Source organism: Gossypium hirsutum, chromosome A11 (assembly GCF_007990345.1).
Source record: "Gossypium hirsutum isolate 1008001.06 chromosome A11, Gossypium_hirsutum_v2.1, whole genome shotgun sequence".
Taxonomy (NCBI): Eukaryota; Viridiplantae; Streptophyta; class Magnoliopsida; order Malvales; family Malvaceae; genus Gossypium; species Gossypium hirsutum.
In genome coordinates this window covers 107,256,103-107,271,415 of record NC_053434.1, presented here as the reverse complement: position 1 = coordinate 107,271,415, position 15,313 = coordinate 107,256,103, and the positions used below count along the sequence as shown (strand labels likewise).

At 33.0% G+C, this 15,313-nt stretch overlaps 1 non-coding gene across 1 annotated transcript; it reads right to left on the bottom strand.

Moving 5' to 3' along the window:
- Positions 1-7,259: 7,259 nt before the first annotated feature.
- Positions 7,260-7,366, bottom strand: LOC121210740 (small nucleolar RNA R71). The gene has a single exon (XR_005905854.1). It is a non-coding gene; the product is annotated as a small nucleolar RNA R71 (small nucleolar RNA).
- Positions 7,367-15,313: the final 7,947 nt, after the last annotated feature.

The window sequence follows — 15,313 nt, the reverse complement described above, 5'->3', positions numbered from 1 at the left end:
TTTTAGTAGTGTCAGAAATAGTGATTTCAGGACCACAAATCCGACAAGTAAGTCCGTATAATTTAGTATTTAAATTATATTAGTCAATAGTAATTTTTATATTGAATTTTGATTCGATGTTTTTAAACAATTGAATTAAAGTTAGTATAAGTGATTTGGTTCAAAAGTCAAGTGGTTATTGAAAATAAGGTATTAGGACCTTATTTCCTTAATATAAAGCCGTTATTAATATTAAATATTTATAGAGTCGTATTATATGTGAATTGAAGTGGGGTCCGCTAATTTTGATGATTTATTACTTAATTGAGATAAAAGTATTAAATTGTAAAAGAGGTAAAAGTTAATTGCTATATATTTAAAATAGTAAAAAGATCAAAATGGTAATTAAACCATGGTCAAAAAGTCCAAGTGGTGGATGTTAATCATTCCATTAACTTTTGGGTTATTTATTTATTTAGTCCTAATTAGTTTAAGGCTAAATTGTAAATAAGTTTGTTTAATTGGAATTTAATATAATTAAAGGACTAATTCTGTAATTGGACCATCTTTAAGTGACCTAATAATAGAAATGATATGAATTTTCTAAATTATGGTAAATTCCATATAATTCCTAATTAATTGAGTATTAACTATTCAATATTTACAGGGTTATTAATGTTGTGTTCAAATTTGGTTAATGAAATTTTATCATTTAAATAGTTAAGTAAGTGAAAAAGACTAAATCGTAAACTGCAAAAGTTGAATTCTATAAATTAAAGGCATCAAATTATAATGGGAAGGAAAGGCAAGGCCCCTAAATGGTAAATAGACCATTAGAAGAGATAGTGGACGGTATTGGGCTTTAAAATGTTGAAATTAATGAGTAATTAAAAAGGACAATTTGGTAAATTAGGAATTAAGTTAAATGTAATAGATAAATAAGTTAAAAATCAATTTAATTTCTTCTTCTTTTTCAGAAATGAAAGTCGAAACCCTAGAGTAAGAAGAGTGTTGCATTCGGCCAACTTTGAATCTCAATAGGTAAGTGAAATTTCGTCTGTTTACAGTAATTTTTAGGTCTCTAAACTCGTATTAGCTTAATCTAGCTAGCCCGGGGATTAATTTATAGAACTATCAAATGTTGAGGATTATGCCATTGATGAAATTGAGATATTTATGAAGTTTTATGTTAGATTATTAAGCTTGGTTGTTAGATAGGACTTTTTTTTAAAGTGATTTTTGATGATTTCAACATTTAAGAACTAATTTATTAAAGTGGTAAAATAACATAAGCTTGAAATAATTGAAAATATGAAATGTTGGGTGGTCATAGATGATTCAGCTGAATTGGATTTTAAGAAAAAAATGAATTTCATGTTTGGGGCTTAGGGACTAAATTGAATAAAAGTAAAATATTGGGGGCAATTTGTACAAATGTCAAAAATGACTTAATTGCATAAATGAATTATTTTTTCTATTAGAATTAGTGAATTGAATGAGATTATTATTTTAGATCCTAAACAAGTGGAAAATCAAAGAAAATAGGAAATTACCAAATAACCCCCATATTTTGTCATTGCTGCAATTTAGTCAGATAAGTTTGTAAGGTTTAATTTTAGGATATTTTTAAATGTATAATAGGCACTTAATTGCATAATATTAGATTATATTGATATGTGAAATTGGAAATAGAAATAATGAATTGAAATGATATTGATCACTGAGTGAGATAATATTGCTCAATCAAGTGGAATCTACTCATTTACTGAGTAAATTTCAAATGAGCACTATCCGCTGGATTTACTGAACTACTGTACTAATTGTTAATTATTGATAAAGGTTGTGTTTTATGGAATTTCAACATTTAACTTTAACTGATTACTATGTTTATTTGGAAAAGTTTATCATTATATACAAACGAACTTACTGAGCTTTATTCAAGCTTACCTGTATTTGTCTCATTTTGTGTATTACGTTTTGAAAGTTTAGAAGATCGGATCAACACAAGAAATCACATTATCCAGGAGATCTTTTGTAGACGTTGTTTTAGTTTGGTATATATGGCATGTACTAGGGCCTCTTTGTATGTATGATGTTGACTCCTAGTTTGAACAAGTTTTCTTAAGTTTGTGTTATGTGTTGTGACAAATGAAATTATGCATGTTTCATCTAAGTTTAAGTGTTAAGCATGATGGTAGAAAACATTGACAATATGGTGAGATTATGGTTTGAAATGAATTGATGTTTTGATGTGTAACTATATCTTGTATATGCAACCTTGAAGATGAAATGTTATGAAATGATTTATGGTGTCAATGAGGGCACATTCGTTTAATATATAGGTTGAATCCATTGAAATATTTTGAATGTGTTTGAAAATGGTTTTTAGCCTATGAAGGTATGCATTTGAATGTGTTTAATTTCCTAAGCAAATAGATGAAAATTTAGTTTGAAATTGGTCATTGTTGGGCTCACACGGCCTGGGACACAGGCTGTCACACAGTCGAGTAAAGCATATGGGCAGCCAACACAGGTGTGTACCCAGAACGTGTTTAAAAATAGTATAGGTTTAGTTCACACGGGCAGACACATTGTAACCCCCCTAACCCATATCCATCACCAGATTAGGGTTATGAGGCATTACTGATCATATCATAGTTTATATAAATATGCATTACATTTTACAATCCAAAAATTTTAATCACGTCAATGCTGGTAACTTAATCAAATATCAAATCTTAAAATTATATCATTCATAACATAACATAATTAAAACATAATCCAGCATATATCAAAACAAATTTATTTTTATATACAGAACATATAACAAATCAACAACTTCATTAATTGAATATCAGACGTATTTTTATATAAGTCTTGTACATGTACAAATTATACATCAAATGAAACAAAATTCAATACTAAACTATTCATTCATTTATACGGCTTTAATATATTAGTCAATATGAATATACATGTTTCATACATTAATTCAAATTTTGACATTACGAAAGTATATTATCAACTTTACCAAATAAAGTACTTAAATAAACCAACCCAAATATCCAAGTGATATGCCCTTCTTAAACCAACACAAAAACCACATTCATTAATCAATTTTTTTATAGCCTAACTATAACCACAAATATTCAATACCACAATTATATCACGAACATACAAGTATACATATAATGACCTACTTTAAAATACATTTGCCGAATCACAAATTCAGCATATTACTAAGTCTAAATAACTTATCTAACTTGTCTCTACTTGACCAATTCACTACATTAGTATCCATGACTTATGCACATATACATGTATACTCATACATTGCTATTACCAAATTAAAACAACTAATACCCATTTCAATATATATATATATATATCATAATCATTTCATTTCAATACTAAGCTGAATTAGTAAACCATACTCAAAGACAAAACATAACATATAATATATATACCAAAATAAATCCCAAAATCATCAACCATTTTCAAAGCATATAATACCTACCACAAATACTATACATTTATAGCACAAAACATTATAACCAAGATGAACATAAACCATAATCAAACATAACCGAATTTAAACATAAAAGTTAAGTCATTTTCGTGTGGCCTAATTTATACAAAACCAAAATCCAACATTTCAAAACATGATCCAGCCTATACATGCCATACATTCGAAAGTTCACTTATAAAGATACCGAAGACAGTCGATAGTGTGATGGACTTTTCTGATGATCCCCAAGCTCGTAACTTGACTCCGAAATCTATAAAACAGAGGCAAACATAAACACATACAGTAAGCTATCATAGCTTAGTAAGTCATAAGTAAATAAACAACTCAGTTAAACTAAACCAAATTATAATATCATTATCACATTTAGTCTCAAACTTACAATTTCATAAATAATATATATACTTTCATGCATAAATGTTACCTTGGCCGAATGCTCATATAGTTATATTAACAAAATATCAATCAACTTTCAAAGCCAAAATGTCATTATATAACCAAGTATACATACACTTATATACACAAGCTCATGAATCAAATATAACATCATATACATACACTTATCATATTGCCGAATATACATAATCTTTAATACACATATTCAAGAATCATTTCAGAAATATTCATTATTATTTATTCAAAAGACCGAATATACTTTCCATATTCACATACATTCTTCACTTACATCATACATAATTTGCAACAAATATCAAGTAACTTACTTACCTTATTTCAAGTAGGTAATAAGCTAATTCATACCTGATCATTTTAGCTAGTTTTACACATTCGATCACATCTTATAGTTGCCCGATGAACCATTCGAAATTGGATATGACACTCAGATAATCGCATATATTGTACAATGCCAACGTCCCAGACGTGGTCTTACATGTAATCACATATCGATGTCACTATCCCATACAGGGTCTTACTCGCACACGTATATCAGAGTCACATATCAATGCCGGCATATAAAACGTGGTCTTACTTGTACACATATATCAAAGTCACAAATCGATGCCAACGTATAAAACATGGTCTTACTCGCACACATATATCGAAGCCATGGTCTTACTCGCACATCACATATCGGAATCCTATGTCATGACATATGTATCCTAGCTATTCATAAACATAGTTGCCAAGCTTGTATACATTCGGCTATTATATATATTTATTCACAAATTTCAATTCAGCATATATAACTCGCATTTAATTAAAATAAACAACGTCTATTTGCTTATAAACTTACCTTGAACAATGAAAAATCGGAACGGGAAGGCTAGTCGACAACTTTAGTTTTCTCTCAATCCAAATCTGATTTTCTCTTTTCTTGATCTAAATTAATATAAATTAAACTTATTTAATCAAATATTCAATCAAATTCATCCAAAAATACATAAATTGGAAAATTATATTTTATCCATAACATTTTACACTTTTTACAATTTAGTCCAAATTGCACAAAACACAAAACATACAAAATTAGCGCACACCATGCTTAGGCTGAATACTCCTAGTGTTCATACAAGTCCATACTTTTCATTTATTTCACATTTTAGTCCCTCAATTTATTATTTTTGCAATTTAATCCTAATTACTCAAAATCATCAAAAATTCAAATACAAAACATATTAATCTATCACATATCTTTTATTTTCTACCATTGATAAACCGTAATTTATACATATTTCTATCCCATGCTTAGCACATTTTATGGATGATTTTTTCTTAAAATTGGTGACTTCGATGCTCCTAATGCCTTAATTTTATGTTTTATACTTAGGTGAGCATAGGAGAGGAAAGGAACGAAAAACGGCCAGAAACGGAGAAAATGGTCCAACGTACGAAATTAACACGGCCTGGACTTCTTTACACGGGTAGACCACACGGCCATGCCCCCTTGGCAAGGTCAAAGCACGATTTACACAGGTAGATCACACGTCCGTGCCCATTTAACAGCCTTGACCACAGCCTTAAGCAATCGCACACGGGCGTGTCCCTACCGAGCCCAAGTTTAGTCCAATTTAGAAAAGGCCAATTTTGAGGGCTCTTAGGCATTCCAAAGCCTATTTAAACACCTGATGAGGCACTTAGACAGAGAAGACACAGGAGGAAGCAAGGAATTGCTCAAGGAAAGCCGATCGATCCATCTCAAAAGCCGGATTCACCATTAAGACTGAAGATCTCCCTTCAAATTCCCCCAGGAGTTTTTGGTTTTCTTATGTTTTGTTATTTTTATTCTTTTGAGATGTGTTCTTTCATTTGTATGAACTAAAACCCCTAAATACCTAAAGGGAATGAAACCTAAGATGGATCTTGTTATTATTATCTGAATTGTATGGTAAATATTTGACTTGTTCTTAATTATGTGTTCTTAATTCTTGTTTTGATATTCTAGGATATTGATTCAAGTTAAGCTCTTATTCAGAGGAGGAATAAACCCTGTCTAAGAGTAAATTTGTCATAATTAAGCGGAGTTGGCTGTGCGCCTAGAGATAGGGTGACAAGATTTTTCCAGATTAGGGTGAAACCTAATAAGGGGATCCATAGATCGAGTTAATGCAACCCTACAACGTTAATTAGAAAGAGATTTCAATTATTCAATCTAGGGTTTGACGTTGTTAGTCTCGAGAGAGATAATAATATAACTTAAGGATCTCTACGGAACAAGTTGAATAAATAAATTGTCCAATTCAGAGTCAAATAACAAGTGAAGTCTAGGTGAATTTTTCCTTAGGTATTGTCTTAATCAATCGAGTTTTCCAAAAAGTATTTTCCCTAATTTTATTTTCTATATTTTCTTAGTTTAATTAACTAGTTAGATAAACAAAACCCTTTTATTTTTTAGGCTAGATAATAAAAAGAAAGTTGATACTAGTATTTTTAGTTCCTTTGGGTTCGATAATTCGGTCTTGCTAAAGCTATACTACTGTTCGATAGGTACCTTGCCTTCATCGTGATAATAGTTAGTTTCAAGAACGATTCATTATAAATATTTAAAACTTGTCACGAATATCACGTATCAAGTTTTTAGAGTCGTTGCCGGGGAACTAAGATATTAGGAACACTCTATTTTTATTACTTTAGCCATTTTACTTTTATTGCAATTTAAATTTTTATTTTCTTTTCTAATTCTTCATTTATTTTCTTCTGACCAGTTTTTCTAATTTACGACCAGAAGAAACCGTCAGGACCACTACTTTTTGACGGTAAGATCGACCGAACAGTTTGCAGAAACCGAAGAGAAATAAGGCAAAGAATAAGATGCACAGAGGACGAGCAAGAGGATGATACTTCAACCACAACCGAGGAGATGGCTGAAAACCAAGAAAATCCGCTACCTCCTGCGATTGCTGCTAATCCAGTAAATAAAAATCCTGTTCCACGCACTATGTATGATTATGCTAAACTTAATTTAACAGCAGCTGAGTCAAGTATAGTTAGACCTGCTATTGCTGCAAATAATTTTGAACTGAAACCTAACACAATTCAAATGATACAACAGTTTGTTCAGTTTGATAGTTTGCAGGACGAAGATCCCAATGCTCACTTGGCAAATTTCCTAGAATTTTGTGATATCTTTAAAATTAATGGCGTTTCTGATGATGCCATCCACCTTCGATTGTTTCCCTTTTCGTTAAGGAATAAGGCTAAACAATGGTTGAACTCGCTACCACGAGGGTCAATCACTACTTGGGAACAAATGACCAAAAAGTTTTTATTAAAATATTTTTTGCCGGCTAAAACAGTTAAATTACGTAATGATATCTCTTCTTTTGTACAAATAGATTTAGAAACACTCTACGATGCATGGGAGAGATACAATGACATTTTGAGAAGGTCCCCTCACCATGGGTTACCACTTTGGCTACAGGTTCAAACGTTTCATAATGGCCTGAATCCTTCGACTCGGCAGATGATTGATGCAGCCGCTGGAGGAACCATCAATAATAAGACACCTGAAGATGCCTATGAATTTATAGAGGAGATGTCACTGAATAACTATCGGTGGCAAGTTATGAGGACAAAGCCAACGAAAATAGCCTGCGTTTATAACGTCGATTCGGTCACCATGCTCTCTAATCAGGTAGAACTCTTGAATAAGAAAATTAATGGTTTTCTTAGTTCTTCACAGGTTTACCCAGTAATGCAGTGCGAAGCAAATGGAGGTGGATCGAGCAATTCAGAATATACACCTTATGGCCACAACATGGACAACGAGTAGTTAAATTACATGGGTAATAATCATCGATCTCAAAAGAATCCTTACAGAAATACTTACAATGCAGGTTGGAGGAATCACCCAAATTTTTCATGGGGAGGCCAAGGAAATAAGAAACCACCACCCTCTCCAGGCTTTCAGCAATCACCGTACCAGCAGGAGAAAAACTCGAACCTTGAGGAGATGCTAACCAAATTCATCTCGGTGTCAGAGACTTATTTTTAGAATACCGAGACGGCACTCAAAAATCAACAAGCATCAATTCAGGGGCCCGAAACTCAGATTGGACAGCTCGCCAAGTTGATTTCCGAACGACCACAAGGTAGCCTGCCAAGCAACACTGAATCTAACCCAAAAGAGCAACTCAACGCAATTGCCATTCAAGATGAGGAAGGGTTAGTGGCAAAACCAAGGCTAGAACCGATGGTAAGCGAAGGTAAGAATGAGGTAGGCCAAAATGAACAAAAATCGGTAAGTATAGAATATAAACCTCGTGTGCCATACCCCAATGCGACAAGGAAAGACCACTCAGACGAACAATTTGGTAAATTCCTTAAACTTTTAAAGAAAATACATATTAACCTATTGTTTATTGAAGCACTTTCGCAGATGCCGAACGAAGTTAAATTTTTAAAGGAGCTTCTAGCAAATAAATAAAAGTTAGATGAAAGGTCACATGTGGAGCTGAACATGGTTTGCTCAGCCATTCTTCAGAATAAACTACCCAACAAACTAAAAGATCCAAGGAGTTTTACGATTCCTTGTTTAATTGGTAGTTTAGATGTTAATAATGCATTGGCTGATCTAGGGGCTAGTATCAATGTTATGCCTTACAACTTGTTTAAGCAACTAGGTTTAGGGAAACCCAAACAAACTAGGATGAGCATTCAATTAGCAGATAAAACTATCAGATATCCTAGGGGTATCATTGAAGACGTACTCTCTAAAATTGACAAATTCATATTCCCAGTTGATTTTGTTGTTTTAGACATAGAAGAGGACAGTAATGTTCCTTTAATTTTGGGAAGGCCCTTTTTAGCAACTGCTAGAACAATTATTGATGTTGGCACAGGTGAACTCACACTTCGTGTAGGAGACGAAACAATCAACCTTCAAGCTCGCAACCCGAACAACACATCGAAAATTGAAGGTGATTGTACAAATTGTGCTACTAAGACTGATCATATGGTGCAAACTATTTTGCAGGAAATAAGTTCGAAGGACACACATGAGCCATGTTCAATCCACAACAAAGGATCTACACATGAAGAACGAATGTTACAAATCGAAGAGTTAGATGAATGGCTGACATTTAAACCAAGAAAACATGATGAACCAAAACTACGCCAGAACGAGCTCGATGCCTTACCAAATCAACTTAAGGTTGGAGATAAAGTTTCTTTAAATGCCGCAGATCCTCACACTGACACTGCCAAATCGAATGAAGAAATTTCTCTTACGGTACTTAGCATTTTCCTATTTGGTACAGTCGAGGTAATTCATCCCAAATTCGACACCTTTAAGGTAAACAATAATCGCCTAAAACCTTATTTTGATAGGATTCATAGTAGGAATGAGGAGTATAAACTCCTCGAACCACCATGACCATTCACCAGAAAGGTAAGTCGAGCTTAGACTATAAATAAGCGCTTCTTAGGAGGCAACCCAAACATTAACAATATTAACTTCTTTAAATTTTAGTTTTAACATCTAACATACTAATCAACTAATGGAACGCAGGCTTTCTAAAGAACACACGGCCAGGCATATGGGTGTGCCTTAGGCCATGTGAAAATAGGGCAAAATTTTCCCCAACACGGGATGCGATAAGTCACCACGGCCGTGCGTAGGGACCGTTGGCAAACTTGCCAAAACAACACTGGCGTGCGACACGTCCGTATCTTAAAACCGTAGTTGAACCTGAGAAAATAGCATTGGTATTCGCCACGCCCGTGTCTAAAACCCGTGGTCGAATCTGTCAGATTAACACGGGCGTGGGCCTACATACATGGACGTGGGAGAAGCGAACGAGGTCGTGCACCCACATGCCCAAGGAACACCGGCGTGGGAAAAATGTCAGATGCGCCCAAATTTAAAATCCGCGAATCACACGGGCAAAAATTAGGGAACACGGGCGTGTCCCCTGGCCATGTGTCCAAAAATCTATCAATACCCTTCACTATTCATCATCTTTTTCACCCAAAATCCCTAACCCTAGCCGCTGCAAGTCCACAAGGCCTCCTTGCCAGGCCCGTGCATCGCCTCCAACTCCATCTTTAACACCCATTCTCATCTTTTTAGCATTTGTTTACTCTTTCCTCTCTATTTTCTTTATCTCTTTTACTAATTTTATGATTCTTATGGTTTTGTTTGGTAGATTTTTTGTTTATATTCATAGTCTCACTATAGTCATGCTTATGCATTTATTCTTTTTTCATTTTAGTCAATGTTTTCTGATACATTCATTATTTTTGTATGTTCCCATAAGAGTCTAGTTCAGTCATTTTATGTTGAAAATAATCATGCTTTTATTATGTCAATTGCAATATAAACTTCTTTAGATTAAACTGCTGAGTATTGTTGGTTGGACTAGTTAGTTTAACTATATTCATGATTACTTCTTGAGTTAATTAGTTATGCTATATTCTTCGTTCTTCTTCCAGGTATACCTTGTCAAGTTACGTGGCAAGAAAATTGTCGTTCTCGCTTCGAAAAAGCAAAAAGGGGCGTCTTCCTCGGGCCCTACCACGAAAATTCGCCACTTATACCTCCAATTTCCACCCGGAATCAGGAAGAACTATTCCAAATCCTACGGGCTCGACGTTTAGGTGTGGGCCACTGCATTGACTGGACAGCGCTTGAACAAGTCCAGTTGGCTGACGATGTACGAGCACTCCTGACAACCGATCCATGGAACCTCTTCTTTGCGATCATCGAGCCGATGTACCTTGAGCTCACACTTGAACTTTGCTCGACATTCCATGTTCAAGACGTCATGACCAACTTTAATGATCCTGAAACAATCCATTTTCATCTCGGCGGTTTAGTCCGCCAGTTGAGTGTGCCCGAGTTCGGTATAGCTTTGGGCCTATAACGTTAATTAGAAAGAGATTTCAATTATTCAATCTAGGGTTAGACATTGTTAGTCTAGAGAGAGATAATAATATAACTTAGGGATCTCTACAGAAGAAGTTGAATGAATAAATCGTCCGATTCAGAGTCAAATAACAAGTGAAGTCTAGGTGGATTTTTCCTTAGGTATTGTCTTAATCAATCGAGTTTTCCAAAAATTATTTTCCCCAAATTTATTTTCTATGATTTCTTAGTTTAATTAATTAGTTAGATAAACAAAACCCTTTTATTTTTTATGCTAGATAATAAAAAGAAAGTTGATACTAGTACTTTTAGTTCCTTTGGGTTCGATAATCCGGTCTTGCTAAAGCTATACTACTGTTTGATAGGTACACTTGCCTTCATCGTGATAATAGTTAGTTTCAAGAACGATTCATTATAAATATTTAAAACCTGTCACAAATATCACATTTCAACCATCAAACAACAAAATCACCAGCTTTCAACAATGGAAAAATTCAAAATATTTATCAAAATAAAAAACTACAAGCATGGATCTTGTAGAGAACTTAGCAATGATCTCAAAAACGTAAAAATCATCAAAAACCGAGCTAGTTGCATACCTTGATTGAGCTTAGCAATGGCCGAACATGAAAAACCTTATCTTTTCTTTTTCTTTTAAGTTTCGGTCAGGAAAGAAAATTATGAGCACTTGGTTTAATTTATGTTTTATTATAACATATATTAACTTATTATCTAATTACATATTTAACCTTATTGTATCACATGATTTCTTTATAATGGTTGTCTACAACCATCCAACACTTATTATTTTGGTCTAATTGCAACTTAAATGCCTCCATTTAAAAAGACAACAAGAATTTGGCCCTTTTACAATTAACCATCAAATTTTCATTTTACGCGATTAAGTCCATTTATTTAATCAGGCACTCAAACAACAAAATTAAATCACGAAAATTTCACATATACAAATTCACACATAATAAACATAGAAAATAATTTTTAAAATATTAGAAAATAATTTTTTAAATATTTTTCTAACTCAGATTCGTGGTCCCAAAACCACCGTTCTGATTAGGGTCAAAATCGGGCTGTTACACACATGACCTGTGACACGGTCGTGTGAGGGTATTTCGAATATTACACAGACTGGCACACGGCCTGTGACACGACCGTGTGATCCAACTTAGAGAGTTACACTGTCCATGCACACGGGTGTATAGGTTAACCACACGGTCATGTTTGGAGCCACACGGGCTAAACTCTGTTATACGGCCTAAACACACAACCATGTGACCCCTGACTTGAATTTTTTTAATTATTCCTAAAAGTTCTGATTTGTTCTAATTTGGTCCCTGAATGTTCATAACTTTTTTTTTGGAGCTCCAAAAGTTTGATTTAATAGCCGAAACTAAATGATCTTTTTCATATTGAATATTACTTGTAATTATGGAACTGAATTGATTATTGAGTGTAAATCATATTAACTGTTCCAACCTGATTGGTAATATTCGGTATCCTATTTCAGCAATGGAAACGAGATATTAGATGTTACAGTAACATGTTCGTAGGACTCCTTGATGGCCAAACAGTGTTACCAAAGAAGGAATGGTTAAATTGACAGACAAAATTCACTTAAAACACGTTCTTTACATTCCTTAATTAAACTGTAATTTAATTCTGATTTCTCAGTTGAATGATGATATGAATTGTTTTATCTAATTTTCTACTAACATATGTGTTATTCATAACCTTCATTCGAGGGAGCTGATTGGAGCGGTGGGAGATTAGATAAACTTTACTACTTCCAACAGGTTTTGATATTCAAATTGGTTTGGGTTGAAGCTTCATCCTCTTTGGAACTTTGTCATAGAAGATTGGGTCAATCTTCCGAGAAAGTAGTAAAGTTACTTCCTTATGTTAGTAACTCTAGATATTATCTGAATAAAGCATGTAAAAATTGTCATCGTGCTAAGCTGACTAGAAATAGCTTTCCAATGAGTGAACAGAAAGCCACTTGTATTTTTGAGTTAGTTCATTGTGATTTATAAAGTTTTCAACATTTTCATGTCATTTATTGCTATGGTTGATCGTTAATTTTCTCAACAAATAAAATGTGTTAAAAGTGATAATGGGATGGAATTTAATTGTCTCCAGGATTATTTTCTTGCAAATGACATTACTTTTCAAGCATCTTGTGTTGGTACTCCTCAACAAAATGAAAGAGTTGAGAGGAAAGATCAACATATTTTAAATGTAACTCTTACTTTGCTTTTCCAAGGAAATCTACCTATATCTTTTTGAGGGGGAGTGCATGTTGGTTGTTTTTCATCTCATTAATCGAACTCATTCACCTCTTCCTAACAATAAAACACCCTATGAAATATTATTTGGTAGCCCTCCTTTATTCGATGATTTTTGTCTGTTTGGTTCCTTATGTTTTGTTAATAATCAACTTTCTAAGAGTGATAAGTTTGCTAGTCGAAGTGGGTACCCTTTTAGCAAAAAGGGTTGGTATTTATATGATCTGGATTCTAAAAAGTTCTTTGTGTCCTGTGATGTGAAATTTTTTAAGGATATTTTTTCATTTTCGGATGGGAATGCTGCAACCATTGAGCCTGACAATGTTGCGCTGCCATATGAGAGTGCAGACGCAATTTTTTATACATATTTTGATGAGTCAGAGGTGTTGCAACCTACGAAAACCTACAAAAGTTCCTCCGCTTACTACTCAATAGCATCCAACACCTGTGGTATATTCTTCTTCCTCCAATGACACAGTGGTACAAGGGGCTTTGGGTAATGATGATAAAATGATCACAAACAAAGTGATTCATCTTGAAACTTCGGATATAGAAAGTGGCTAATTCTTGAAACCATGAGATTCTCTCATTGAACCTTAAGCGTGTAATAGTGAAATTAAGTTGAGTGTTTAATGAAGTTGATTCTTTCTTCTCTCAAGCTTTGCTTAACATGAAATGAAAAAAGGATACAAAAATTTAAGTTGATGAGAATCTTTCATGGCTAGCTTTTATTAAGGGCAAGCTCATTCTTGACATTTTTGGGGCCCCAGGCAAAACAATAAATTGGGTCCCTTTTTAAAAAAAATAATAAAATGTAATACAATAAAAGTTGAACAATTTTAGAAGCCCTAGGAGATGAAGCATTTATAGTGAAAAATTGAAAACTCTAAGCATTTAACTAATTTATTTTAGTCTATTTTTTTTCTAGCATTAAAAATTGAAAAAATATTTATTTTTGGGCCCTTTCTAACCCTGAGCGCTGGGCGGTTGCAATATCAAATAATTCCTAAGGGCGGGCCTGATTAGGGGAAGGTGGGTGTAGAAAAATTCTAAATTTGTGATGGCCTATTTATATGCATGATGTGAAATTGGTGAGCACAAAATAAAAAAAAATAAAAAAAAATGAGTGAGATATTAGAGCTTAAAAACTTTATTTATAAGGGAAATGTTAATGGCCGATGTATATGCATAGTGTGTGATTATTAAGCAAAAGAAAAATGTGATGAGATATTTAAAACTTCAATAATTGTTTGATAAAAAGGGGGAAAAAGATGTGCGCTAAGTTTTGCAATTCAATAGAACTTTAATTAAATATATTTATGAATGGAAGTTGATGAATTTATTAATAAAATGGAATATTGTTGTTTTTTTGGTACATTAACCTTTAAAAAACCATAACTATTCATGGCTCCAAGGCAGAGTTTTTGTGTTGTTATCTATGTTTTATTTCCTGTTAATTTCTAGGCTAATCGTAAATACTTTTTTATTACCTTGAAATGTATAAATAATGAAAAATAAATAAATCCTATTATTTACATTTTTTGAAGCATTTTAAACCATCCTTCAATTTTATGTTCAAATGTTGCTCGACAACATCAAAAAAATTTTAGTTTAGGATTGATAAAAATAATAATAATAACAATTTAAGAAACATTCCCCCTCTTTTTTCCTCGATGAAATTCTACAAAACAACCCAATTTGAAAATAATATTGAAATCTCGTCTTATTTGCTCACAAATTCAAGGAAGGAGTAGGTATTTGATGGGGAAGATTTGGTGAAGCGATTTAAATTTAGAGGAGAAAATTTTTTGGTGGCCAAGATTTTCGGGTGTGTTCAATTTTGAAATTAATTATAATTATTTTGTGTTGTTCAATTTTGTTAGTTGGCGACAAGCTTAAATTGTGGGTTGTTGAGTTTTGCTTTTAGGTTCTGTGTATACTTTTTTGGGTGACTAATATATTAATGTTAATAAGTTTCGGTGTACTGATTCAGTTTTAGTGATGATTTATTTTTTATTTTTTTATAATATATATATTATATATTATGAGATGGATTATATGAAATTGTGATTTCACGTTATTCTTATATCTTTCTAATAGAAGATGATTTTCAGCTTTTTCTTCCTGGAAAAATTCAAATCCAACTAAAAATTCTAAAACTCGGGAGTATAAATTTGATTTGTCATT